The sequence below is a fragment of the Macaca fascicularis genome, chromosome 5 (assembly GCF_037993035.2).
Source record: "Macaca fascicularis isolate 582-1 chromosome 5, T2T-MFA8v1.1".
Classification (NCBI taxonomy): Eukaryota; Metazoa; Chordata; class Mammalia; order Primates; family Cercopithecidae; genus Macaca; species Macaca fascicularis.
The window spans coordinates 93,485,113-93,510,721 of NC_088379.1; the positions used below are offsets into that span (position 1 = coordinate 93,485,113).

General features: G+C 39.2%; 1 long non-coding RNA gene across 6 annotated transcripts; it reads right to left on the reverse strand.

Annotated features, from left to right (window-relative positions):
- Window positions 1-456: 456 nt before the first annotated feature.
- On the reverse strand, window positions 457-24,490 carry LOC135970955 (uncharacterized). Of its 6 annotated transcripts, none has more exons than XR_012434941.1 (6): window positions 24,368-24,490; window positions 18,366-18,469; window positions 16,107-16,188; window positions 14,903-15,060; window positions 7,301-7,590; window positions 457-2,750 (listed from the first exon to the last, which is right to left on the reverse strand). It is a non-coding gene; the product is annotated as an uncharacterized lncRNA (long non-coding RNA). The 6 variants fall into 6 exon arrangements; XR_010586904.2 differs by having other exon boundaries at window positions 14,903-15,066; window positions 16,107-16,199; XR_012434940.1 differs by lacking the exon at window positions 457-2,750 and having other exon boundaries at window positions 6,909-7,590.
- Between the last annotated feature and the right edge of the window lie 1,119 nt (window positions 24,491-25,609).

Sequence of the window (25,609 nt, forward strand, 5' to 3'; positions counted from 1 at the left end):
AATCCCAGCACTTTGGGAGGCCGAGGTGGGAGGATCATGAGGTCAGGAGATCCAGACCATCCTGGCTAACATGGTGAAACCCCATCTCTACTAAAAATACAAAAAAATTAGTCAGGTGTGGTGGCGGGCGCCTGTAGTTCCAGCTACTCAGGAGGCTGAGGCAGGAGAATGACATGAATCCAGGAGGCGGAGCTTGCAGTGAGCCTAGATCGCACCACTGCACTCCAGCCTGGGCGACAAAGCAAGGCTCCCTCTCAAAAAAAAAAAAAAAAAGAGAAAAAGAAAATTCTAGCAGAGTTCAAATGTACATTAAAAGGATTATACACCATGACTAAGTGGGTTTTATCCCTAAGAAGCAAGGATTGTTCAACGTGTAAAAACCAATCAGTGTAATAAACCACATTAACAGAAGAAAGGATAAAAATTACATAATCATCTCAATTGACACAAAAAGCATTAGACAAAATTTTCATGCCTTTTTATTATAAAAACACTCAACAAACTAGAAATACAAATAAATTACCTCAAGAAAATAAAGGCCATATATGAAAAGCCCACAGCTAACATAACGCTCAATAATGAAAAACTGAAAGCTTTTCCTGTAAGATCAGGAACAAGGCAAGAATATCCATTCTCTCCACTTCTATTCAACATAGTACTGGAAGTCCTAGCAATTAGGCAAAAACAATTAGGAAAAAAATACAAGGTATCTAAATTGAAAAGGAAGAAATAAAGTTATCTCTGTTTGCAGATGACATTGTTACTGGAAAAGGATCCCGATCCAGAACCCAAAAAAGGGTTCTTGGACCTTGCACAAGAAAAAATTTGGGGTGAGTCCAAAGAGTAAAGTGAAAGTAGGTTTATTAAAAACCTAATGAAACAAAAGAATGGCTCTTCCATAGGCAGAGCAGCAGTGTGGGTTGCTCGATTGAGTATATTTATAGTTATTTCTTGATTATATGCTAAACAAGGGGTGGATTATATATGAGTTTTCTGGGAAAGGGACAGAGATTTCTCAGAACTGAGGGTCCCTCCTTTTTTGAAACTATGGAGGGTAACTTCCAGTCACTGCCATGGTATTTGTGAACTGTCATGGCGCTGGTGGGAGTGTCTTTTAGCATGCTAATGCATTGTAATTGGCATATAATGAGCAGTGAGGACGTCTAGAGGTCACTTTCATCACCATCTTGGTTTTGGTGAGTTTTGGCCAACTTCTTTACCTCATCCTGTTTTATCAGCAAGGTCTTTGTAACTTGTATCTTGTGCTGACTTCCTATCTCATCCTGTGACTAAGAATGCTTAACTTTCTGGGAATGCAGTCCAGCAGGTCTCAGCCTTTTTTTACCCATCCCCTATTCAAAATGGAGTCACTCTAGTTCAAACGCCTCTGACCATATTTGTAGAGACTTGTAAGAACTCCACAAAAAAGTTGTTTAAGGTAATAAATGAATTCAGCAAAGTTGCAAGATACAAAATCAACACACAAAAATCAGTTGCATTTCTATACATTAACAATGAACAATCTTAAAAGATAATTAAGAAAAATATTTCATGTATTATAGCATCAAAAATATATAATACTTAGGAATAAACTTACGCAAGGAGGTGAAAGACTTATACACAAAACTACACAGCATTGCTGAAAGAAATTAAAGAAGACACAAATCAATGAAAAAACATCCTATTTTCACAGATTGAAAGGCTTAATATTATTAAAGTATGCAAACTATGCAATCTACAGATTCAATGCCATCCCTATGAAATTTCAATGGAATTTTTTAAAAATAAAAAATCCTCAAATTCATATGAAATCTCAAAAGAAGCCATATAGTCAAAACAATCCTAAGAGAAATGAGAAAACCAGAGGCCTCACACTTCCTGATTACAAAACATATTACAAAGCTACTGCAATCCAAACAGTATGGTATTGATGTAAAGACAGACATACAGACCAGTGGACCAGAATAGAGTCCTGAGACAAATTTTCATGGGGATTGAACAATTTTACATCACCACTAACAGTGCACAGGGGTTCCAATTTCTCCACATTTTTGCCAGCACTTGTTATTTTCTGTTTTTTGGTTTTTTTTTTTAAATGGCAGCCATGCTAATAGGTATAAAGTGATATCTCACTGTGGCTTTGACATGAGTTTTCTAAATAATTAGTGACGTTGAACACCTTTTCATATGCTTATTGGGCATTTGTATATCTTCTATGGAGAAATATATATTTAAGTCCTTTGCCAATTTTTTAAATTGGGTTATTTTTGTTGTTGTTGTTGTTAAGTTACAGGTGTTCTTTATATATTCTTGATATTGACTCCTTCCCAGATATATGATTTGCAAATGTTTTCTCCCATTTTTGCCTTTTCACTCTGTTGACTGTTTTCTTTGCTGTGCAGAAGCTTTTTAGTTTGATGTAGTTCCATTTGTCTATTTTTGCTTTCATTGCCTGTGCTTTTGGTGTCACAGGCAATAAATCATTGCCAAATTCAGCTTTGTAAAGATTCTTCCCTACTAGTTTAGGAGTTTTAAAGTTTCAGATCTTTAATCCCATTTTGAGTTCATTTTAAAATATGGTATAAGGTAAGAGTCCAACTTTATTCTTTTGTATATGGATATTCAGTTTTCTCAATACCATTTGTTGAAGAAAATATTATTTCCCCATTTTATAGTTTTAGTGCCCTTGTTGAAGATCACTTGACCAGTGGGTATAGAGTCAGTTTTGCAAGATGAAAAGTTCAAAAAATCTGCCAAAACAATGAGCTATAGTTAGCATTACTATACTGTACACTTAAAAATGGTTGAGATGGTAAATTTTATGTTTTTTACCACATTAAAAAAAAGAAATAAAATATTGCCAGCACCACAGAAGTCCCTTGAAACTATCTTAATCAATTGCTTACACCATCCTCAAAGGTGATTATTACATCTAACATTATAATTTAATTTTGCCTGTTCTTGACATTTATATTAAAGGAAATTAATATTATGCTTTCAGATATGTTCATGTTGTAGCATATAGCTGTAGTTTATTCTTTTCCATTGCTGCATGGTATTCCATTCTACTGTTGATGCCTATTTTAGTTATTTCCACTCTAGGTCTATTATAAATAATGCTGCTTTAAACATTCTTGTATATTTCTCATTTCACATGTGCACATATTTCTATTAAGTACATACCAATGAGCAGAATAGCTAAAAATGGCATAAATAGGGTGACCATCTAACTTGCTTTCTCTAGCAATAGGACCTCTCTGTGCCAATTATCCCAGCATTTTAGCAAGTTTAGGCTTTGTCCTTGTCCTTCCCTCCCTTCCTCCCTCCCTCCTTTCCTTCCTCCCTCTCTCCTTTCTTCCTTTCTTGACTTTATTCTTGTGCTCTTTACGTTCTAGTTGAAGTCCCTTTTTTCCTCATTGAAACATCTTTGTCACTCAATGTTTTACACCTTAAGTCTTCTTAATGATATAATTCCTACAATAAGCAAATAGACTACAAACTACAGCAGTGCAGGCTGCCCTGGCAGTAATGAGATATCGATCAGACTCCTGTAGAAATTATCTGGATCTGGACAAAAGGCATTTGCAATAGGCTTAAAAATGTTTCAACACTTCTACCAGAATAGTCAGAAATAATACATGGTTTGATGAGGGAAATAAAAACTTGGCAGACACATACTTGGAAAAAAGAAAAAGACTCGTGCCAGTTAGAATGATGATCACTAAAAAGTTGGGAAATAACAGATGCTGGAGAGGATGTGGAGAAATAAGAACGTTTTACACTGTTGGGAGTGTAAATTAATTCAACCATTGTGGAAGCCAGTGTGGCGATTCCTCAAGGTTCTAGAACTAGAAATACCATTTGACCCAGCAATACCATTATGGCATATATACCCAAAGGATTTTAAATCATTCTACTATAAAGATACATGCACATATATGTTTACTGCAGCACTGTTCACAATAGCAAAGACTTGGAACCAACCCAAATGTTCATCAATAACAGACTGGATAAAGAAAATGTGGCACTTATACATCATGGAATACTATGCACCCATAGAAAAGAATGAGTTCATGTCCTTTCAGGGACATGGATGAAGCTGGAAACCTCATTCTCAGCAAACTAACACTAGAACAGAAAACCAAACACCTCATGTCCTTACTCATAAATGGGAGTTGAACAATGAAAACACATGGACACAGGGAGGGGAATATCACATACGGGGCCTGTTGGGGTTGGGGGGCTAAGGGAGAGATAGCATTAGGGGAAATACCTAATGTAGATGACAGGCTGATGGGGAATACCACATATGGGGCCTGTTGGGGTTGGGGGGCTAAGGGAGAGAGAGCATTAGGGGAAATACCTAATGTAGATGACAGGCTGATGGGTGCAGCAAACCACCATGGCACGTGTATACCTATGTAACAAACCTGTACGTTCTGCGCATGTACGCCAGAACTTAAAGTATAATAAAAAAAAGAAAGAAAAAGACTTTCACACGAAACTGAATAAATGACACAAAAGAACAAAATTCAGAAGACACCAATATAAATATAATATAAACTCAGAAGACACCAATATAAACTCCCTCTTCCTTCTCTACATATAATTCATTATTAAATTTATCTTTATAATGAGACTGTTCTGCCAATGTGATGTCTATCACTAAAGATTTAATTCTGTGTTTACTCAACTTTGGTCCAGGAAATGCATGTTCTATGAGATATTAATAGGATTCTCATAAAGTATTTTCTATTCTAATCAGTTGGGGTAGCTTTGCATAGTACATCTGCCTTCCTTCACAAGAAACATATTAAAGGCTCTAGGAATTCCTACAGTAAAGAGACATTAACCAAATATTTAACAAAGTTATTTTGGCTGCTAAATCATGGAATGTCTTCTTAACATCTTACTGAACTGTTCAACAGCTTTGTGTTCCCTTTTGGGAAATGGTAATTTAGTATTGGAGAACAATTCATTTCTAATTCTAGCATGGCTAAGGAGATAAAAGGCTCCCCATTATTTTTCCAGGAGTTTTGTCTCACATAAGTTAAGATTTGCTCACTACCTCCCATAGCTCATCTCCCATAGCATTTTAATTTTATTTTTCTCCTGCACCTTTTAAATTTATGTTTTAAAATTGACAGAGTACATTGCATGTTTTTATCATGTACAACATGATGGTTTGAAGTACATATGCATTGTGGAAAGGCTAAATCTAGCTAATTAACAAGACGCATTGCCTAACACCGTTATCATTTTTGTGTTAAGAGCACATAACGTCCACTGTCTTTACATTTTCCAAGAATACATTATACCATCATTAACTACAGTCACCTTGCCATAAAATAGTTCTCTTAAAATGTATTCTTCCTATTTAACTATAATTATGTATCCTTTGACCAACTTCTCCCCATCTCTCCTCCCGACCAACCATCCCACAGGTAACCACTGTTACCACTGCTCTCTGCTTCCACGAGATCAACTTCTCTAGATTCCACGTATCAGTGAGATCATGAGATATTTGTTTTTCTGTGCCTGGCTGATTTCATTTAACATAATATCCTTTAGGTTCATCCGTGACGGTTGCAAATGGCATTTTTCCTTTCTATGGCTGATTATTTCATTGTGTATATATACCACATTTTCTTTATCCATTCATTCATTAATAGATACTTAGATTGATTACATGTCTTTCCCACAACATTTTTAGGCTTGGGAAATCAGACGAGGAATAGACCCTGGTGTATGGATATCAGAAGTCATAGGCGCTGATTCTCACACTAATAACTGTAACCTCTGAACTCCTGTTACCTTATCTATAGGATGGAGCTAATCTCTGCTTTTTAATTTAATATCAACACATATTAAAAGCTAGTCCTCAGCAAATTTTTCTTCTAAAGCAATAGTGGGGCCAGGTGCAGTGGCTCATGCCAGTAATCTTAGCATTTTGAGAAGCCGAGGTGGGAGACTCACCTTAGCCCAGGAGTTTAAGACCAGCCTGGACAACACCGCAAAACCCAGGCTCTAAAACACACACATACACACACACACACACACACACACACACACACACACAAATTAGCTGGGCATGGTGGTGCACACCATGCTACTTGGGAGGCTGAGGCAGGAGCATCACCTGACCCCAGGGAGGTCAAGGCTGCAGTGAGCCATGATCACACTACTGCACTCCAGACTCCAGCCTGGGCAACAGAATGAGACCCTGTGGAAAAAAAGCAGGAAAACAAGAAAGAAAACAAGAAAGCCAGAAAGAATGCAAGAAAGCAAGAGAAAGAGAGAAGAGCAAGGAAGGAAGGAAGGAAGGAAGGAAGGAAGGAAGGAGAGAGAAAGGAAGGAAGGAAGGAAGGAAGGAAGGAAGGAAGGAAGGAAGGAAGGAAGGAAGAAAAGAAAGAAAGAAAGAAAGAAAGAAAGAAAGAAAGAAAGAAAGAAAGAAAGAAAGAAAGAAAGAAAGAAAGAAAGAAAGAAGAAAGAAAGAGAGAGAGAAAGGGAGGAAGGGAGGGAGGGAGAGAGGAAGGACGGAAGGAAGGAAGGAAGGAAGGAAGGAAGGAAGGAAGGAAGGCAGGCAGGCAGACAGACGTGATTGATAGATGATTAAAGGTATAAAAATGGACGAGAAAATATCAGTAATTGCTTGTTATTAAGTCCTGTGAGAAGAGTTAATATAGGATAATGTGACAGTGTTTAGATGACTGCTTTTGACTGAATAGCTAGGGAAAGACTCTGAGGAAGTGATATTTCAATTGAAATTTGAAGTACAGGTAGGCAGATCTCGGGGATGAGCACCTCAAGAGAAAGAGCCACAGGGGATCTTAACGCGACTTGCAACAGGGTTGAAGGAGAGTGGGGAGAGATTGGCCTGGAGAGGGAGGCAGACACCAGGTCAAGTATGGCCTTGCAAACCATACTCTTTGGGTTTTATTTCAATTACAATGACAAGGCACTAAAACATTTTAAGCAAGAAAGTGACATCACGTACCCATCTATGCCATTGAGTGGTTGCAAAGAACGAACTAAGTGTGTGCATGAATCAGAGTTCCAGTGGGACCTACTCAGGCCAGGTAATTTGAGGAGAATTATTTAAAGAGACTATTATGGGCATGTTTTAAGGAACAAACTAGAGATAGTTCATTACCCACTGGCTACTAATAGAGGGGAACCCATTACCCCTTAACCTGAAGGGGCAAGATAATTTAGTGGCTATCTAAACCTGGAGGAAGTTGTTAGCTGGCAAATTCCAGCTGAAAAGGGCTGTAGACTTGAGGAAACGGGCATGTCCAACCTGCAGCTCTATGAAAAGAAGGAGCCACAACTTCACTTTCTTCTGCTTCCCATTGTGCAAACCCAATTAGGAGCCAGAGGCAAAGTCCATTGATCAAGATCCACACAGACAATGATAGATGAGGGTGGAGGATGGATCTGGTAGAACGGCAGAAAGGATCCAGCATAGTCTTGCTTCTTGACATCCACTATCATCCTTTGCTTGGGTGACAACTTTGTGTTCCCAACCAGTTACCATATCTCCAAGGCCAGATCACTTGCAACCTAAAAATGTTAGCCATCAGCAGTGCTCTTCATAAAAGGAGTGGGAGGAAACATGGGGACAAGAAAAAATGATTAGAGGACATAGCTGTTAAAATCTCTGCTTCTGTAACTGGTCAGTATGTCTAAGTTGTTAACCACAACATCTTTCTTCCAACGTCCATTTCTTGTTTCCTTATTCTATTAAAGTATCTTAGTTGAATGGGTTTTTAACCTGATTGCCTGAGTCAAACTTTAGTCCTATAGGAGCTGAGCCCTTTGGTGGTCCTATCTTTACTACACTGCCACAATTTTCTATTGCCAAGGGCCACGGGGTGATAAAGTCCTAAGTAGCCACAAATCCCACTGGGGTTCCATAAATAATCCTCCTCATCCCCACTGCATATTTGTTTCTCCTTGGTAATCAGGATCAATCAATTACCCAGCCAGTACATGCAATAAGCTCTTCTCTGTCTTTGCTTCATCTGCCTAAAATGGCCAATGGGCAATCTCAGGTTCTAATTCAATGGAACTATTATTGTATTTCCTTATGGATTCATTTCTCCTTCTGGTACTATAAACCCACAGAATCCAAGATTGCAAGGATGTGAGGAAAACATTCCCCAAAACAAATATTTGGTATAATAAAGTCCATTCTCGCCTACAGCCCTTGAATCTTGGACATATGGTTTCACACACTTAGGAACTTATATTAGCCACTTGTTTAAGGAATATACTGCATCATATAAGTAACACCCTGTCCTCACAAGATTTGTCTCCATATGGTGCCATAAATGAGTCTACATACGCCATTCCACAGGAGACTTACCTGAATATCACGAATGGTGTCATATTTCAGGTTCATATTGCTATAGGCAGATTGAATACTCAATGATGGCATAGACAAATCAGTTATGGTGAGACTGAGCCCATACTGGTGAGACCATGCATAGCCTCCATTCCTGCCACCATGTTCACTTTATATACCTCCATTGACCAATCATATAAATGGCTAGGGAAATAGGCAGACTGACATCGCTAAGAGAGATCATCTTATCCATTTAATTATTCAAAGCACTCATTCACCACTTGGATGCCCTCTAATGGGCATTTACATGGGACACAAATATCTTCCCACTCTGTGCCCATGCTGAGAGGCCCATCACAGACATCTCCTCAGACCTTGTCACCACTCTTCTTATTTTGTTCTTTCCAATTCCTTAACCACTGGCCAGTCAGTTTGTATAAATTCACCCTTTGAGCTATCTCCCCTTTCACATTAAATAGACACCCAAAAGACTGCCCAAAATTCTGCCTCCTGAGAACATTTTCTTTCCTTACTATCTTTCAGTACCACCTATGCGGGGCCGTAATGCAGTGTCTATCCATTTCTGTTAGAGGTCCACATGCCATCCATCCATAAGCCAGGCCCATTCTTTCTTCTCCTTCAGCTGGTCATAGAGAATTCCCTCAACGAATTGGAGCTATTATCCAAGGGAAAAGCAGGAGAGTAGTAAGAGCAACTACCGTGGAAGTCTGAACCACTCACTCATGCAGTTTATTTGTGCTTCCTGACCCTTCTTGGCCCTGTCTCATACATAACACTTTCGTTTTACACTGGAATGATATGTGCATGTCTAAATTTATGATGCATATTTTCTTATTTTCAAAAGTCAGGTTTTCAGTCTTTGACTCACCCAGCAACAAACTAAAAGTTGTTTTTCAGGTCAAGTATAGTTGTCAGAAGAGGCCAAGTCTTATTCCAAACACCTGAGAGTCTTGCTCTGCGAGCCTGCCAGAAGCTCTCTATAACATCTTTGTCTGAAACTAAAGTGTAGTGCCTTGAGTCTAACAGGTTAGAAGAGTGAAGCAGCCTAGACTTGCTGAAGAGCCTTTTGTTGCTTTTCTTGGTGTGACCCTACTCAAAACTGGCAGCCTAATGGATTTTCCAGCAAATATCAGGGGCGGCGTCTCCATGTGTGGTATATGAAGCCTCCCAGATCCAAAGACGCTTACAAAACGCTGTGCCTCCTTCCTTGCAGTGGACCAGGCAAGATGCAGAAACTTATATCTCACTTTAGTAGGGATACCCCAAAGTACCCAAACAAGATGACTGGATACCTAATAACCTTGCCTATGTGACAGGTCCTTGCAACTGAATTGGCACCCTCTAGCATTCATGTGTCTTACTTAAGGCATATAGGTTCTTGATAGTTCCTGCTCATACAGTCCAAGTAGCAAAATTTCATAAAAGTAATGGACTAGCATAAAGTTTTGTTCCCTCCAAACCACATTATAAGAGAAACAGGTGAGTTGATGTAGATAGCCCTTAGGGAAATCAGTAAAGTATCCTGCTATCCCTGCAACTTGAATACAAACTGCTTCTTATTCACTTAGCTGATAGAGATGTCAAAAAGCATTTGCTAGATCAGTAACTACATACGAGCCAAGGGCTATGTTTTATTTTGCTGTTTCAGTGAAGATACCACATCAACTGCAAGTGGCATTACCAACTTATATCTATGGTAATCTACAGTCATTGACAAATGGTCTCCCCAAAATAATATATTAATAAAGTTTTCCCCACTGCTATATGGACTCATTAGCCAAGGAATGAGAAGGTTGTTTGCTCAAATGAAAATAACACCTGGCTAATCTTTTCTGAATGCTGGGCACTCTTGCTCAGAGAAGTGTTAATAACTTGTGGATTCCAGGGTTAGAGTGGGAATAAAATAGTGTCCTATTAGTGGTTGGTGGGGTATTTGAGGCTTTGAGGTCAAAAGGAGATCTAGTCTCGCTCCAGGAGGGAGTCGGATTCCCTGAGTTTAAAAGGATGTTTAGGTGGCAGTTTCCATAAAAAGCAGAGTTCTGCGTCCTGCCCAGGGAAACACCCCTGGAAACTGCCAAACTTCTGAGTGGAGTGGCAATGTGGATGTGAAACAAAATCACTAAGCACCGGCCAGGCGCGGTGGCTCACGCCTGTAATCCCAGCACTTTGGGAGGCCGAGACGGGCGGATCACTAGAACAGGAGATCGAGACCATCCTGGCCAACACGGTGAAACCCCGTCTCTACTAAAACTACAAAAAAAAAAAAAAAAAAATTAGCCGGCCGTGGTAGCAGGGGCCTGTGGTCCCAGCTACTGAGACAGGAGAATGGCACGAACCCGGGGGGCGGAGCTTGCAGTGAGCCGAGATCGCGCCACTGCACTCCAGCCTGGGCGACAGAGCGAAACTCCGTCTCAAAAAAAAAAAAAAAAATCACTAAGCACCCTCACCTCATGCAGGGGAGGTCCTGATGGCTGAGCTCAGCACAGAGCTGCCAGCGCAAAAGAATTTGGACAATTCACATTTTAGTGGTGAGCAGGATGGACCAAAAACAGAGGCTGGTTCTTGTGCAATCTCCAGAGTCCACAAAAAAATCATTGCATTTGGATGTCCCATTGTCTAGACAGCCCACAGCTAAGGCAAATTACTTTATCCAATAAGACCCTTAAAAGTACTTTTTTTCTGGTGCATATATTTATAAAGCATTTTGAAGCCTTGATATAAAAGTACCCAGAAAGCAGAAGGGTGACCATACTCTAAAAATGAGTTTAAACCTGTGGAGGATCATGCAGGAGTGCCCTTTGGAGAGTGAGCCAGGAACTAGCCTTTGTTTCCCTGCATGAGTCTGTCAATCTTGCTTTCATGCTGCTTTCTTTAGCTTTTTCATAATAGTCTTAACAGTCATGTCAACACATCACTTATTACATATTGTTAAAAGGGATTACTTTTGGGAGACTGTACTGAAAGGAGAAATTGCTGCCTTTTGCAATTTCCTATTTCTATTCTTCTGGTAGAAAGGCAATAAAATCTTATTTTAACAAAAACTAAAACTAAAATTTTTCATGTAATGTTTTTACAAGGAATATTTTTTAAAATCACCCTTGCTATAAAAATAGTGCTGCTCACTCCATCAGTTCTTAATTTAAAACAGATTTTCAACACTCTTAGAGAAATAGAGTAATTTACCCAAGGTCTGTGGCTTTCTTCGTTATTCCAGCCCCAGCACAAGGAAAATATTCTCTGTTTGGCTCTTCCCAGTTGCATAATGGAGAAAAAACTATCAGGACAATTTTCTTCAGTATGAAGTGGGAAGCTATGTTTTACTGGATTTTTTAAAGACACTCAAGTGTTACATCTTTTTGACAAAATTAATGGTTCCTCTCTGGTTAGCAAAATAAATGGCAACTTAATTAACTATATGAATGTTATACTTGAAGTCTGCCTGTCCACATTTTCTTCTTAGGAGTTAAAAATGATACAAATCCCTAGGGAATTATTCTTATTTCAGATCACTGAAAACAGCACAAGCATATTTTTAAAGTGTAGAATTGTCCAAAAGAAATTCTATAAAAAGTGGTTTCTATTTTTTTTTTTTTTTTTTGAGGCAGGGTCTTGCTCTATTGCCCAGGCTGGAGTGCGATGATCATGGTTCACTGCAGCCTTGACCTCCCAGGCTCAAGTCATCTTCCCAACTCAGCCTCCTGAGTAGCTTGGACTATAAGCATGCACCACCATATCTGGCTTTTTCATTTTTTGTAGGAGTGGAGTCTCACTATGTTGCCCAGGCTGGCCTCAAACTCTTGGGCTCAAGCAATCCTCCTGCCTCTGCCTCCCAATGTCCTGAGATTATAGGCATGAACCACTGCACCCATCCCTCTATTTTTTTAAATTGTCCTGCAAGATACTCATGGAAATACAAAAATTTTAAACTCATGGCCACAAACTATACAAGGGCCATGTCCTCTATTAAAAAACAAAATGAAGACCAGGCATCAATGTCATTATACGGTACATTCTGGGAGAAGATTTAAAGAAAAACAAAAAGAAAGAGAGAGAGTGACTGGAAATGCTTTTTAAATGCCTCTGGAAACATTGTTTCTATACTGTACTCCCATTTGTTTTTACTTTTCCATTTGTGGCCTCATAATGTTGTAACAGGATCTGGATACATCACTCATCAAAATAATAGGTGAAGGTTTTGCCATCAACACGAGCTCATGCATCAGACAGCAGAAGCTGACTACATTTCTAGATCTGTGATTTTCAAAAGGTAAAAAAATCTTAAAAGACACCCTTAAGAATATGATACTCTGGTGGTTTCTGTAAAAGAAAATGGTAGAGAAACCTGAAAACAATGTTCTCTGTGGTGTTTTCCAGAAAACCTAGAGGTCCAATCTGGGTATCTCACAGAGGAGTTTGTTAACACATTTACAGGTTTTGCAATGAGTCAATAGTCCAGGCTTATCCTCTGGGATAGCAAAACATTAGGGCTACACATAAATACGTCTAAAGGAGGTCATTTCTCCCAGGATTCAGTAAATCAATATCTGTTTTCTTTCTTTCCTTCAGCCAAAATGTGAAGGACTTTATAGGCCCTGAATGCAGATAGAAAGATATAACTAAAATCAGCATGATAAAAAGCATTAGTAGAGAAGCTATTGAATCTACTACTATAAAAAAGAAACTGAGGCACCTGGGGGAAGGGGTGACTGTGGGCACAGCTTCAGCAGACTTAAACGTTCCTGCCTGCTGGCTCTGAAGAGAGCAGCATATCTCCCAGCACAGCACTCGAGCTCTGATAAGGGACAGACCGCCTCCTCAGTTGGGTCCCTGATCCCCATGCCTCCTGACTAGGAGACACCTCCCAGCAGGGGTCAACAGACATCTCATACAGGAGAGCTCCAGCTGGTATCTGGCAGGTGCCCCTCTGGGACGAAGATTCCAGAGGAAGGAACAGGCAGCAATCTTTGCTGTTCTGCAGCCTCTGCTGGTGATACCCTGGCAAACAGGATCTAGAGTGGACCTCCAGCAAACTCCAGCAGACCTGCAGAAGAAGGTCCTGACTATTAGAAGGAAAACCAACAAACAGAAAGCAACAGCATCAACATCAACAAAAAGGATGCCCACACAAAAACTCCATCCAAAGGTCACCAACATCAAAAACCAAAGGTAGATAAATCCATGATGATGAGGAAAAACCAGTGCAAAAAGGCTGAAAATTCCAAAAACCAGAATGCCTCTTCTTCTCCAAAGGATCACAACTCCTCACCAGCAAGGGAACAAAACTGGGCAGAGGATGAGTTTGATGAATTGACAGAAGTAGGCTACAGAAGGTGGGTAATAACAAACTCCTCTGAACTAAAGGAGAATGTTCTAACCCAATGCAAGGAAGTTAAGAACCTTGATTAAAAAGTGACAGGAACTGCTAACTAGAATAACCAGTTTAGAGAAGAACATGAATGACCTGATGGAGCTGAAAAACACAGCACGAGAATGTCATGAAGCATACACAAGTATCAATAGCCAAATCAATCAAGCAGAAGAAAGGATATCAGAGATTGAATATCGACTTAATGAAATAAAGCATGAAGACAAGATTAGAGAAAAAAGAATGACAAGGAATGAACAAAACCTCCAAGAAATGTGGGACTATATGAAAAAACCAAACCTATGTTTGATTGGTGTACCTGAAAGTCATGGGGAGAATGGAACCAAGTTGGAAAACACACTTCAGGATATTATCCAGAAGAGCTTCCCCAACCTAGCAAGGCAGGCCAACATTCAAATTCAGGAATTACTGAAAACATTGCAAAGATACTCCTCGAGAAGAGCAACCCCAAGACACAAAATCATCAGATTCACCAAGGCTGAAATGAAGGAAAAAATGTTAAGGGCAACCAGAGAGAAAGGTCGGGTTACCCACAAAGGGAAGCCCATCAGACTAACAACAGATTTCTCTGCAGAAACCCTACAAGCCAGAAGAGAGTGGGGGCCAATATTCAACATTCTTACAGAAAAGAATTTTTTTTGTCAGACAAAAATTTAACTTTTTATGAGATTTCAGTTTTTGAAATACACAACTCTTATAGGTAACAAACCTGCACATTCTGTACATGTATCCCAGAACTTAAAGTATAATAAAAACTTTTAAAATTTAAAAAAAGATAAAAATAAATGTCAAATTTGGGTACATATATTCTTTTTCTTCTTATCTCACAAGTTATAAACACAATATTCCCAATTTATAATTAATAAAACCTTGATTATTTTAAATGAAAAAAATTAAAAATAATTAAACTGAGTAAACAAGGTGAAATATGGCCTGTTAGGGCACTTCTATCATGGCTTTAATTAAATATTGTCCTAAATGAACAGAAAAGAAATTTAATGAAGCTTAACAGTGTTAGCTATACATATCAATAAATTATACATCCATATATATACATGGAGTATGTATTTTTGGAAGGGTAACCTGAAGAAAAAAGGCATACAGAGGCAGAATGATGGTGTGCTGAATGCAGATAAGAGCTAGCTCACCTGTTTGGCCTTGATGTTGAAGGGGCTACTCTCTATCATCCATACAGCTTTCACCTGGTTAACTCCTGCTTCCCCTTTCAGGATCTTTGTCTGATGTCCCCAGGTGAGGTTAGGCGTCGTGCTGTGTGCTCTGAGAGCAATGGCATGCTGGTAAATGTCTATAACTGGCTCTTTGAAGGAAAAAACCTGATCTGTAGCAATTTCCACAGTGTAAATATTCACACCATGGTTTATCTCGAGCTACCAACATGATGTCATTGAATGAAGAGTTAGGGAAATGCATGCACTAGCCAGCATTGAGAACAATTCCACCACACAGATACGACAGTCATAAAGAACCTCAGGAGCAAGATTATCAGGAAATGATGTGGCATTTATTACCTTTGCTTTTTAGTCTAATTTATCTAATTTATTTTTAATATAATTTATCTAATTATAAGTTTACATAACAATCTTTAATAATGTCTGTTTTTAAAATGAGCTTGCAAAATTCCTGGAAATTTAACAATCAGCTCCCATCAACTGGCAGATGCCACCTCTTCCTCCTATCCCTGTTCCATAGCATCCTGTATTTATCTCACAATAGCACTACCATGATTGATTTTAATTGCTTGTTTAACTGTCTTTCTTCCCTGATAGACTTTATTCTTGATGAGGGCAGAGATTGCTTACACCTTGCTATTGAGCTACCAGAGTTCCTGACACATCACGTTTCAGAATTCTGTTTTATAAACAAATGAACAAAATGGATAAACAAATGCCATAGGTACCAGCCCTGGTCTCAGCACTAGCTACCAAGAGCCAGCCTTTGTGTTACTGCCCAGAATGAACCAGCCGACCCTGCACTCTGGGTTGCATTTCAAAGAATCACTCAAAAGTCACCTATCAGAATCCAATGAATTAAGAAAGCTACAACATACATAAATCAAAACACCATACTGTACATTTAAAATATATACAATTTTAAAAAGAAAGCTATAACACAACAGAATATAAGTAAAGATAGAGTTTGGATGAATGCTATTCAATCCATCCATTTAAAAAAGTTTTTAAGGACCTGTCATGTTCCAGGCACTAGTGATAAAGCAGTGAACCAAGGAGAAAATTTTCTACCGACATAGGCCTCACATCCTAGTGGTAGAGACAGGCAAAAAAATTAACTAATTAATTAATTACTGTCTTACAAAATGCCAAGAAAGGATACATTCTATGAAGAAACCGAGACAAAATATTAAAGACTGAGAAGTACGAAGATAATGGGGAAAGCCTTCTTGAGGAAGCAGCGTCTGTGAAGACACTTGAGTGAGGGGAAGGGACCAGTCACGTGACCATCCGAGGGAATATTCCAGGCAGAATGGACCGCAGAAGCACAGGTGATGTGGCACATGGAGTCCAAGCATGTTGGAGAAACAAGAAAGACATACATAGGATTGGAGTGAGGTGTGTTAGGGGAAGAGTGTACATGAGATGAAAGCATAGCATGGGGACAGATTATGTAGCTACTTAAAGGTCAAAGAAAAGATTTGATTTCATCTTGTGCATGTGATGCTGTCAAATTGTCAGAAAAACAGTTTGCAATATTTCACCAAAGCAGAATGAGTTGAGTGTGTGTGTGTGTGTGTGTGTGTGTGTGTGTGTGTGTGTGAACTTTAATCACCACCCTGGGTGCAGTTAGCTAATATTTGTAATATTCTGAGCAGTAATTCACACACAGGCGCATTTAGTGTTTGGAAAACCATAATCAGGAGTACACATTTCAGAGCTGCTTTTAGCAAGTGCTTCAAATTTCCCTGTCTAAATCCTCACCAAAACGTTTAAAAATAGCGTTAGGGACATTAGAAATAATCTTACGTTGCTGTGATTAGTAGTATTTAATAAATATAATTGGCTACAAAGTCTGTATAAACACTCTTTTCCTTGCAGAAAAGAGGTGTAAAAATCTGGCAGGCTCAACAGTCTAACATTTACAGGACACGGCTGTGGCTCTGAAGTTCTGTTCATCAGGCCTGCGTCTCCCCATCCCACCCCATCCCCTTCTGTCCTAAGTGCACACACATACACACACTTACATTTTATACAAGACTGTTTACCTGATACTAGTAGATGATTGGCTCATCCTACACTGAAATATTGACAAGGCTGCCTTAAAGTGGATCTTGTGGAATGACAAAAGGACAAAGGACTGAACGAGATTGAATAAGTGCTTTTATATCTGTTTGCTAATAGTTGCTTATACGTGTGGCAGAATTCTGAACATTCCCATACCCTACCAGGGAGTGAAGCTATGGGGACGAAGATGAATGGCACTCATCCACATCTAATGGGAGTGGTATAATGTGTGGAAAACCTGAGGGAGTTGTTGGGCAGCATGATAACATGCCTAACTTGCATTTTAAATTCTCATTTAGAGTAACCGTTATTAATTTTTGAATATTTAAAAGTGTTCAGTAATAATTAGCACATAAGCTTCAAACTTCTTTATAAAATAGAACTATAACAAACAATCATCCCCTTCTGAGGAGAAAACTTTGCTGAGGAACAGTAGACATGAGTAGACTGATACGTGGGTGAAATGGGTGTTTGCAGAAGGCCTGCTCTTTTGAGAACACTAAATCCTTCCAGAACTAAAGATATTTCACATTTCAGTGATTTTCTGTGAGCAAACAAGATTTTCTCAGTATCATGTTATTTACTCTGTTATCTCACACTTCACAGAGAACCTCTTTCTGTCATTAGGAAGGCTCAAGTGATAAAAGCAGAATGTTTCATGACTATTACTGCAAAACAAATAATTAGGCTAAAGTATTTTTTACAGTCTGGAATCTCTGGGTCAGGAATTCAGGAAGTGCTGGGCTTGGTGGTTCTGGCTTGAGATCTCTCCTGCGGTTGTAGCCAAACAATGGCTAGAGCTGTTATAATGAGGACTGGGCGCCTGGGTGATAACCAGGTACCACCACCCCCACTCTGTCCATTTGGTTTCAGAGTTTCTGCATGTGGTCTCTCTGCATGGGCTAGCTCGGGCTTCCTTACAGTATGGCACCTCAGGGAAGATGGGCTGTTCATATGGCAGCTGACTTTTTTGAAAACAAATGTGCCAAGAAAACATGATAGAAACATGCATTTTTATGACTTCATAAATCACATAGCATCACTTTCAACCAACTCTCTTGGTCAAGGAAGTCACAGAGGCCCTCCGTCTTCAAGGAGAGTGGACTTTGAGTCCCCTTTGATGGGAGGCATGGCAAGATTACCCTGTAAGGAGAGCACACATGGGATACTGCAAGATATTGTTGCAGCCATCTTTGGAAAATACAATCCATAACATTTTATTTTTTACCATATTGTCAATATGGGTATGCTGCACACGGACTTGACATAAGTGCCATCATCTTAGTCTGCTTGGGCTGCTACAACACAATCCCATAGACAGGGGTGGCATAAACAACAGAGACTTATTTCTCACAGTCTGGAGGCTGGGAAGTCCAGGATCCGGGTGCCAGCATGGTTGGGTTCTGCTGAGGGCTCTCCTTCTGGTTCACAGATGGCCATCTTCTTGCCGTGTCCTGACTTGGTGAGGAGAAGAAAGAAGGTGAGCTCACTCCTGCCTCTTCTTAAAAGGGCACTAATCCCATCATGAAGGCTCCACCCTCATGACCTAATTGCCTCTGAAAGGCTCCACCATCCCACTGGAAGTTATAGTTTCAACATATGAATTTGGGGTGAGGGGAAGGACACAAACATGCAGTTCAAAACAGCCATCATAACCTGTTTCAAGAAGGATCATTGTATAATAGTTCACATCCATTTAGCCTTTGCCATGTTCCCAGCACTTGCTAAGTGCCTCATGTGCCTTAGCTTGATCTTCACAACATTTCTATGAGGTAGAGATGACTAATTTCTCCATTTTTCTGAGGAGAAACTGGGTTTCAGAGAAATGAAAGTAGCTTGCTGTGGAATGTCCTTACCAACTCAAATCATAATATCATTAAAATAAAGCTATAAAAACAAAAACACAATAAAAATACCCAATTGATGAAAGGTTTCTCCCTTACATAATTAGAAAAATATAAATAATAAGGAAAATAACTTTATATTTTGTTCTGTTTTGTTTTAATAAAATTCCGTCCAGAAATGATCTGATGTATTGATAACTAATCCCTTCAATGTCTTCAGTTTTTATATCTACAGGCAGTGTATTGTTATAAGGTGTCATTAGTATTCAGAATGATAAAAATACTTTCCAATAAACCCTCCATTAGCTAGAACCCTGTGTTTCCTGAGGACCGGAATTCACCATGGTTTTTCCCTAATTTCATTTGGATAAGAAATTTTTGTCGCTTTTTATTCCTATGGTCATACAACATAGAAAATGGAAAATTCGGAAAAACTAGACCTTTCCCACTAGCTGATAAATCTTTTGGGAAGAAAATGAATCCTATTTCCTTGTTCTGTTGAACTTTTCTTAGGGGAGTTTTATTAAAGAACCATGCCATTTAAAAGGAAATTTAACTCATCTTTCTAGCCCAGTTTACTCTTATCCTTAGGATTATATGTGTAGGGAGAACTCTTCACAGGAAAACATTTTGTCCAGAAAATACCCTCTTCTCCCATCCAAACTCCCTGAAGTCTAAATATAATTATTGGACTCTTAATATGTTATTCACACTACTAGTTCTTACAAAAAAAACTCAGTTAAAATATTGACAAGGCTTCCATAAAGTGGATCTTGTGGAATGACAAAAGGACAAATAACTGAATGAGGTTGACTAACTGCTTTCATATCTGTTTACTAAAACTCGTTTATACAAATGGTACTTGATATTTAGAATTTCTGAAACAAATCTGAACTTGAATGGAGCACCCCAGCCCTGTGGAGTGGGGATGTCTTTAAGACTTAGGGTCAGCCAGGAGAGGTGGCTCAAGCCTGTAATTCCAATACTTTGGGAAGCCAAGGCAGGAGGATCACTTGAGCCTAAAAGGTTGAGACTAGTCTGGCCAACATAGCAAAACCCTGTCTCTATCAAAAGTACAAGAATCATCCAGACATAGGTAGCCCATGCCTGTGGTCCCAGTTACTCAGGAGGCTGAGTGGGAAGAATCGCCTAAGCCTGGGGAGGTTGAGGCTACAGTAAGCCATGATCACGCCCCTGCTCAATCGTGATAAAGCTTGAGCAACAGAGTGAACCCCTGTCTCAAAAAACAAACAAATGGAACAAGATTTAGGATTATTTGGTTAAAAAAAAATCAGGAAAAAATCCTTGTTCATGTATTACTTTCAGTATCTGGGTAATGAGAGCAGTTTCACCAGTAATATTTACATGAGAGCACAATCAAAGGTAATATTAACATTTATATGGGCACCAAATTGTGTGATACCCCAAAAGGAAATGTGTAATTTCATTAGTACATCTCTCCCTGATCTTCATCCAAGCAGAATTCGTTGGATCCTCATTCGTTTATACTGTATCATTGTATCTCTTAACATATTGCATAGTAATCATTTCAAATCCTTGCTAGCCACTTATTTGTTTTGTAACCATAGGAAAAGTACTTAACATTTCTGTGCCACCATTTTCTCATCTGTACAATGGGAATAACAATAACGTTATAGCACAGAGTTGTTAGGATGTCTTAACGTTTGATAAATTAACCACTGATTATGTTTGTCTCTCTTCTACACAAAACATTCAGGAAAAAAAGAAATTCAGAAGAACCAAACAAGACTCACCAAGCAGTTAAATACCTAGATGTTAATCATATCTTATTATATAGAAAGATAAATTCAAAAATTCCAGCCCTAGTGACATTTTAACAGGGCCTTGATGATACATGCTAATATATGCATAAAGAACAATATAATCACAATCAAAGATGTTCTTCCTGAACTGCTCTTCAACCTATGTTTATTTCCTTTGGCTCTTGGCCATCTTGTTTCATTCTCTTGCCTCTCCTAATGAATTTTTCATTTTGATTCAACTTTTGAACTGTTTTTTAGTTTGTTAATGTTCCATTTCTTTTCCAAGCCTTTCAACAGCTTGCTGCCTCCTGAAACAGTGTCTCTTAATTTACACTCCTTTGGCATTGACCCAGATCCCTTCAGTGCCTCCCACCAACTACCATGCACCTCCTCTTGCCGGGTATGACCCTGACTAGCATGAATCACCTCTCTCCCTGCCTAAACCAGAAAGGGCTGGACAAGGAGCTAGCCAATATGTAAACCTGTGTCAACCAGGATAAGGAGGTAAAACGCAAAATTTAAAAGAGTCATTTTATAAGATAATGAGATTGGGGATAATTACCCACTCCTGCAAATATTCTTTGATTTTTTTTTTTTTTTTTTTTTTGAGATGGAGTCTCCCTCTGTCACCCAGGCTGGAGTGCAGTGGTGTGATCTCGGCTCACTGCAAGCTCCGCCTCCCGGGTTTAAGCGATTCTCCTGCCTCAGCCTCCCGAGTAGCTGGGACTACAGGCGACCACCCCTAGGCCCGGGTAATTTTTTGTATTTCTGGTAGAGACGGGGTTTCACCGTGTTAGCCAGGACGGTCTCTATCTCCTGACCTTGTGATCCGCCCATCTTGGCCTCCCAAAGTGCTGGGATTACAGGCATGAGCCACCGCGCCCGGCCATCCTTTGATTTTAAAAAGGGTCAGGGGGAGGAATATAAACGTGGATAGACCTTACAGTTTTCAAATGTTTGAGACACAACTAAGAATTTTGACAATTCCAGCTCCTTGTGAGAATTTGAAAAGCAAGAGTATCTTATATCTGATATTCTTGTACAGTGAAAACAGCAGGGACATAAGAACCTGGCATAAGAACCTGTATGCCAGTCAGGGTCATACATGGCAAGAGGAAGTGTACAGTAGTTGGTGGGAGGCACCAAGAGGAAGGAGATCTGGGTCAATGCCAAAGGAGTGTAAATTAGGAGACACTGTTTCAGGAAGCAGCAAGCTGCTGAAAGGCTTGGAAAAGAAATGGAACATTAACAAACTAAAAAACTATTCAAAACAGTTCAGACATAGGTCAAATTCAGGTTCTATCACTAAGTAGCATATGACTGTGACTTTGACTGAGACCTTCTGCTACAACTTCTCATCTGTAAAATATGTTTAATAATACCAACCTTGCAGGAATGTTGTAAAGATTAAAGACAATATAGACCAATTGTTTACAAAGATGACTTGAGTAAATGAGTGCTGAGAGTGCCCTGGAATTGCAAGTTATATCACAGGGTTGTTAGGATGTCTTAACGTTTGATAAATTAACCACTGATTATCTTTGTGTCTCTCTTCTGCACAAAACATTCAGGAAAAAAAAGGAATTCAGAAGAACCAAACAAGACTCACCAAGCAGTTAAATACCTAGATGTTAATCATATCTTATTATAGAAAGATAAATTCAAAAATTCCAGCCCTAGTGACATTTTAACAGGGCCTTGATGACACATGCTAAGATATGCATAAAAAAAAGGGTGGAATCAAAGGAGCAGCTATCAGGATGGGAGAGATTAGGGAAGGAGAGGTTTGGAGAGTCAGCTGCATTTCCTTGGCTTATTCATGTAAGCTAACTGTTATGGACTGTTTAAAAAGAATAACCTTTTGTTTTGTTTAAACCTTTTGTTTAAAAAGAATCCTGAAACCAGTGTATGACTAGCTGACAAGATATTTCCTTTTCTTTCAGAATTAGTACCTCTACAAATTCTTATTGTAATGCAAGTGAGTAAACTCAAGAGAGAATATGTGAAAATGCAAAAGGAAAACCAACCTCAACCAACCCCCACCCATCTAATGGCCCTGTGAGAACTTCAGCGCAAAGAGAATAAATCACATTTGTCCCCACAAAGATTGATGGTGAAAAGAATCCTGCCATAGAACTCATTTATATCACAGGAGAAACTGTAATGTCAAAACTCATCTGGGGGCAAAGCGCAGTAATCCAAGCACTTTGGGAGGCTGAGGTGGTAGGATCACTTGAGCCCAAGAGTTCAAGACCAGCCTGGGTAACATGGTAAAACCCTGTCTCTACAAAAAAATACAAAAAATTAGCTTGACATGGCGAAGTGCACTTGAAGTCTCAGCTATACAGGAGGCTTGGGTGGGAGGATCACCTAAGCCTGGGAAGTTAAGGCTGCGGTGAGCCATGATCACACCACTGCACCCCAGCCTGGGCCACAGAATAAGACCCTGTCTCAAAAAAATAAAAATTAATAACTTTCATCTGAAGTCTGAAAGTAGATATCATTTTGTGTTTAACATACAGAGAGGAATAGAAAGCAAAGTTGTTCTGCTTTAGAAATGGAACTAAAATTTGGGGATTGGGGGTGAAACAAAAGAGGAGAAAGGACTCGGAAGCTGTTATGGGCTGAATTGTGTGTCCCCCAAAATTCACAGATTGAAGCCTTAGCCTCCAGAATCTCATAATGTGACTCTAATTTGAGATAGGGTCTTGAAAGAGGTAATTAAGCTTAAATGAGGTCACTTAAATGAGGGTGGCCCTAATCCAATCTGATTGTGTCCTTGTAAGAAGAGAAGAGGACACATAGACACTAGGGATGTGTGTGCACAGTGGAAAGGCCAGGTGAGGGTGCAGAAAGAGGGTAGCTGCTTGCAAGCCAAGGAGAGAGGCCTCGGGAGAAATCAACCCTGCCTACACCTTGATCTTCAACTCTAGTTCCAGAACTGTAAGAAAATATGTTTCTGTTGTTTCACAGAATACACCCAGTCTGCGTCCTTTGTTATAGCAACTCTAGCAGACTAATACTGGAGATGACAGGGAAAGGATGTGAGCAGGAGTGGGCAACGCAGTGACCAAGAGTGAAAGCAAGCAAGTCTAAGGAGAAACAGCCAGTAAGAAATGGTGGATAGATGGCCAATGGAGGCCACGGTAGAACCATGATGACTATTACTAAATTTTAACCTTTGGCTGGTAGTCAGTAATACTGTAATTCTACTGTACAACTCCAAAGCTTCAGTAATAGGATGCTACATATAACTATGGATTTGTGTGTTTGTTGTTGTTGTTTTAGTCAATGAAGGAATCAAGGCATTGTCTAGAGGGGGGCAAAATGATTTAGAAAAAAGATTGCAATTGCAAGAAGCGGAGGGAGGTGAACACTAAAACTTCAACAGCTACAGATATCAGAGCAAGAGGAGACTGTGGAGACCTAAGTTATCCAAGCAGCTGCTCCTGCGACCACTGGTGCAACTGGACAGCATGGAATGAATGCACTGAGAGGTGCTTGCTTTCTGCCTTGAAGGGCCCCGAGGGATTTTGGCATGCCTGGAAAGTGAATCTTAATTTAATTTTTAATTTTTAATTTTTTGAGACAAGGGTCTCGCTCTGTTGCCCAAGTTGGAGTGCCAGTGGTGTGATCATGGCTCACTGCAACCTCAATCCCCTGGACCTAAGTAATCCTCCCACCTCAGCCTCCCAAGTAGCTGGTACTATAGGCAAGCACCTCCACACCCGGCTAATTTTTTGGTAGCAGTGGAGTTTCACCATGTTGCCCAGGCTGGTCTCAAATTCCTCAAGTGATCTGCCTGCCTCAGCCTCCCACAGCAATGAGATTACAGGCAGAAAGTGAATCTTAAGTAGACAAGAAGAAAGGAAAATGTTTAATACATAGTTGTCATTTGGTGTACTACTTTACACTGAATCTCACATTAAAGTAAGACAATTAAATGTATCCACTGTGACTGAGCTCAGATACCTTCTGAAAAGTTTCCATGTAGTAGACAGTTAATGCTTTTCTGATTTAACATTAGCAGAAAATAGGAGTTTAAATGCTATATGTTAAAACTGTGCTCTCAAATTTAACAGGTGATAACCCTGATTAGACTTAGGCTAGTGTCTCAATACTCATCTTTGCCTTGATATATTGTCATGTGATGAATAATAAATACGCTGATACATGATCAGTAATAAATACCTTGGCACGTTAATGTGAAACATACTAGAAAGAATGAAAATGGACTGAAAAGAGTCTTTCTTTGACATTCTAAATACTTCATTACCTCTAAAGCACACGTGACCGTCTTAGCTAACATGCAAAACAAATTACTGTGGAACGGGGCTACTTATTTTAACATTTCACTTTATTTATTGAGCCAGCTAAAGAAGGATCTCTACGTAAGAAGAATAGAATTTTCCATCTAGTGACCAGATTTTGAAGAATGATTTTTTAATTATTGAATTTGTAGTAATTATTATTCCAAACAACTGATTTTTGAGGGCTCAAATACTGATCTTTCTATAATTGTAGTCTCATCAGTTTCAGTGAGGTTCTCCAGTGTAATTCCTGACTTCTAAGATTGGGATTTGAATTATGCAATTTTTATCAATTCAGCAAAATGTACACATGTGCTGTGGTGAGGGTTTCATCTTCCTGAGGTTATGCTTATGGGCAGGGGAGAAAAAAAGATCTCCAATGGATAAACTGTCATTATAGCTTGGTCATAGTGGACTTTCCTAGACTTCTTTTTTACTACTTAAACAGGAAGCTAAAGAGACAAGAACTTTCTTCACAAACCTAACTTCACATATTTTTTTAAAACTGCATAAACCAGAGCCAAAAATAACTGCCTGATAACTTCTTCTTTAACTCCAAGTTACTTTCCAAATTATACCTTTTTATAACAGGAAACAAACTATGTTGATTGTATTTTATACAGGAGTATGCTTTCCGTGATTGTCTAAAATAGACTAAAA